This window comes from Callithrix jacchus, chromosome 9 (genome assembly GCF_049354715.1).
Source record: "Callithrix jacchus isolate 240 chromosome 9, calJac240_pri, whole genome shotgun sequence".
NCBI lineage: Eukaryota > Metazoa > Chordata > Mammalia > Primates > Cebidae > Callithrix > Callithrix jacchus.
Window position 1 is genome coordinate 39,500,427 of NC_133510.1, and position 4,470 is coordinate 39,504,896.

Sequence of the window (4,470 nt, forward strand, 5' to 3'; positions counted from 1 at the left end):
ACTTAAATTGTACAGTGCAAACCCAGCCAATTAAAAAAAAGACACAAAAACAAAAACTATGTTAAAAAATAAAAACTTCGTTTGTCCTTTGTTCAGTGTGTTCTCACAATTTCCAAAAGTATGAGCAACACCCTTCTACAAAAATAAATTTGCCTTGCTGAAAAAACTTTTGTCTGAGTGCTTGTGTGCTTTGTGACTTTGAGCTCTTGGTTTTAACAAGTTGGGGGCTCATCCAGGATTAACGTTCTTTGCTGGGGAGAGATCCCCAACCATCTCTCGTGAGGAGGTGCCTCCCACTGCCTCCTTGCAGTGGCCTCAGGGATGAGGGATCAAGACCTCCCTCAGCATGACAAATAAACCCAGACTCTCAACAACTCAGAGAAAAAAAGATCTTATGTACCGTGGTGACCAAATAACTCTATACACAGACCAAGGTAAAAAAAAGTCAAGGGGGCTGCCGGGCGCGGTGTCTCAAGCCTGTAATCCCAGCACTTTGGGAGGCCGAGGCGGGTGGATCACGAGGTCAAGAGATCGAGACCATCCTGGTCAACATGGTAAAACCCCGTCTCTACTAAAAATACAAAAAATTAGCTGGGCATGGTGGCGCGTGCCTGTAATCCCAGCTACTCAGGAGGCTGAGGCAGGAGAATTGCCTGAACACAGGAGGCGGAGGTTGCGGTGAGCCGAGATCGCGCCATTGCACTCCAGCCTGGGTAACAAGAGCGAAACTCCGTCTCAAAAAAAAAAAAAAAAAAAAAAAAAAAGTGTGTAAATAAGATGCACAATTGAGTGCGAAGTGAATGTGGTGTCCAGATCTGCGGTTCCGTGGTCACCTCATATGGCTTAAGGCATTTTCCTTTAGTGGGATTTAAACCAACCCACCAATACTAAGAGGGACCTGAAATTCCTACAAAATAGCAGCCAGAGAAAAACAAAACTAAAACTAAAGAGTGTGAGAAACCCCCAGTTGAGCCTCTAGATAAAGAACAGGCGAAAAATCCCTAAAACAAGGGGTTGAGCCTCTGGAGGGTGCAAAAAATCTCTATTAAGAGAGGTTGGGGAGGCCGCCGCGGGGAAAATGGAGGACGGAAAGGCCGGAGAGTAGAAGCCCGAAAAGTCGCAGTGAGTTGGAGCCGGCGGAGGACCTGAAGAAGAAGCAGAAAAACTTGTGAAAACTCAGACTGTTTCTTCCAGTAATGGAGGGGAAAGTTCCAGTCGCAGTGCTGAGAAGCGATCAGCTGAAGAAGCAGCTGCAGACCTCCCAACAAAGCCTACAAAGATCTCCAAGTTTGGATTTGCCATAGGTAGTCAGACGACAAAGAAAGCATCAGCCATATCCATCAAACTTGGATCAAGTAAGCCTAAAGAAACTTCCAACTCTTGCTCCTAAAACACTTTCAGTAACAGCAGCTTTTAATGAAGATGAAGATCGTGAACCCGAAGACATGCCTCCAGAAGCAAAGATGAGGATGAAGAATATTGGAAGGGATACACCACCATCAGCTGGACCAAACTCTTTCAATAAAGGAAAGCAGGGTTTTCTGATAACCAGAAGCTATGGGAGCGAAATATAAAATCTCATCTTGGAAATGTCCATGACCAAGACAATTAAATGTTGTTTTGAAATTGGGGCATGGGGTGGGTGTAAAGTTAAAAGGAACAGTTTCCTTTTTTAAAGAATGGTATAAGCCTATCTTTGGAGCCGCTTTTTTTTTCTTTTTCATTTTTTTAAAAGATTGAGTGGTACACTAATAAATGAGAGTTTGAAATTAGAAGTAATTGATGTTTTATATACAGATTTCAAGACATTTGCTAATTTTGTAGTTTCATGTGATTAGTTTCCAAAGGCTACAGATAATAAAGAAATCAGAAATGGTACCTTTTTAAGAATTGCATATTTTTTTAGACACAACTATTAGCACATTAAGAGGGAAGCAAAAAGTTATTGTCTATTTAAAACTGCAAGCAGTTACTCTCTTAACTCCCTTATTACCTAAACTTGTCTGGCTCCCAGGAACAGCCTTATAGAGAGAGGGAGTATTGTATTGGGAGGAAAATGTTAATGAACTATTGACTGAAAGTAAATTTAGATCAAATTAAAATACAGCTTTTTCCTTATGGGCATTTGTTTTGCTTCAAGTCTTCAGAAACTAGGTATTGCATTGCTATCAGTGGACACAGATGCTTAGCTCTTAAAAGAATTTTTTTTTTTAAAGTAAACTGTTGAATATTTGAACTAACCCATTTCACCTTAATCTATCTTCATAGTCTTCAAAGAAAAACCATTTGCTACCAAAGTAATTCAGTATTTTGAATGTGCTGCTTTTGTTTTTTATTAGCTAGTTCCTGTAAGCATTTCCACCAGAACTTGGGGCAAATCATAAGGAAGCTGTTTCTTTTAAAATACAAACCACCACCAAAAACTTAAATGTACATATTGCTTAAGTATTTGGCTGTTTTTATTTTTTAAATGTTATCAACACCAAAAAAAAAAAAAATTAACATTGTATGAAGATAGAAAACAAGAAGATGCGCTTTCCGTTACTTTATCTAAGGACTTAAATTACTGACTTGTGAAATCCAATTTGAAATGAACCTAACTACCGGCTTTCTTACTAGTAAAATTATACGGTTTATTTTAAATGTATACATATTGACCAATGGCCTCTCAAAAAGCACATTTTGGATACTGAAATAGGAGGAAAGAAAATGCATCTTCAAACATTTTTTGGAATCTCACCATATATACTTTGTTAGATTTGTGTATTGTAGGGTGTTTGTTTTTGTATTTTTGTATTGTATATGAACTTTTTTTAAATGTGACAGTTAAACACATCTTTAAAAGCATAGTCACAGACAAAAGAAACATACAGTATAAAAATTTTCTTGAAAACTCCTACAATATTGTATTTGGAGGCAGCTTCAGACTGTTTTATTGGTGGTAACTGCTCGATGAGCTCTTTTACTTGGTAATAACTTCAGAGAAGAAGCCTGTGTATATTCCTAACACCTTGTTCACTAGCATTTAAGTTTAGCATAAGCCCCAAGTGGGGCCGAGCGCGGTGGCTCAAGCCTGTAATCCCAGCACTTTGGGAGGCCGAGGTGGGTGGATCACAAGGTCAAGAGACCCAGACCATCCTGGTCAGCATGGTGAAACCCCGTCTCTACTAAAATTACAAAAAATTAGCTGGGCATGGTGGCGCGTGCCTGTAGTCCCAGCTACTTGGGAGGCTGAGGCCGGAGAATTGCCTGAACCCAGGAGGTGGAGGTTGCGCTGAGCCAAGATGGCGCCATTGCACTCCAGCCTGGGTAACAAGAGTGAAACTCCGTCTCAAAAAAAAAAAAAAAAAAAGAATAAGCCCCAAGTAAAACAACGGAAATGTATATAGAACTCTTAGTTCTGACTTGATTTAATTATATCAAGATACATGAATTTAACTTACTTTAATGTAGGCAAACTCTCCATTTTTGTCCATTTCCCTGTTTGTTAAAATAACATACCTCTCCTACATATTCTTTTATTGACGGAAATGAAATATTAACCTAAGGTTAAGCTGGGTGAGAGAAACGACTGAGATGAATGTCTTTACTAAAATACCAACAAATTTGTCCAACTTAAAAAAAAGAGAGAGAGAGGTTGAGCCAGGCGCGGTGGCTCATGCCTATAATCCCAGCACTTTGGGAGGCCGAGGCGGGTGGATCACGAGGTCAAGAGATTGAGACCATCCTGGTCAACAAGGTGAAACACTGTCTCTACTAAAAATACAAGAATTAGCTGGGCACAGTAATGTGTGCCTGTAGTCCCGGCTACTTGGGAGGCTGGGGCAGGAGAATTGCTTGAACCCAGAAGGCGGAGGCTGCGGTGAGCCAAGATCGCGCCATTGCACTCCAGCCTTGGTAACAAGAGCGAAACTCCGTCTAAAAAAAAAGAGAGGTTGACATTGGCTTCATGAATGACCCATTAACCAACTCAGAGGTTCCAAAATTAAAAACAAAAAAAGAACCTCAATCCACTCTTAGACAATACCTATAAAGTAACAGACCAGATTGACCAATTTTTAAGACCCCAGTTATATACTTGGGCCAAGTTTATGTCTATCCTAGGCATCCACTTTTTAGGAAAAGAGAGGGACACAATCCACAGGGCCACTGTAATAGTCTAAAAACATAAACATCCTTCTGGCCAAAACATTCCTACAACAGACGAAAAATCTCCAGCCCAAACCCTCATATAGTAACAATACAGTACACCAAAACAAATTTAAAATCTCAAAAAAATAATTAAAAACATCCAAAAATCAATGCTCCAAGCCCAAAATATTTCCAAACGTTTAATATACAACAACAAAAAAAGATGAAGGGCCTGTAAAATTCTTAAATTGACTGAAAAAACAAATAAAAAATATACAAGTCTAGATTTAAAAGATCATCTTAGACAAAAAATGCTAAAGGTAAATGTTGTTACAAACA

At 39.4% G+C, this 4,470-nt stretch overlaps 1 pseudogene; it reads left to right on the plus strand.

Annotated features, from left to right (window-relative positions):
- Window positions 1-1,063: 1,063 nt before the first annotated feature.
- On the plus strand, window positions 1,064-1,775 carry LOC100391975 (PEST proteolytic signal-containing nuclear protein pseudogene; annotated as a pseudogene).
- The last annotated feature ends 2,695 nt before the right edge of the window (window positions 1,776-4,470 follow it).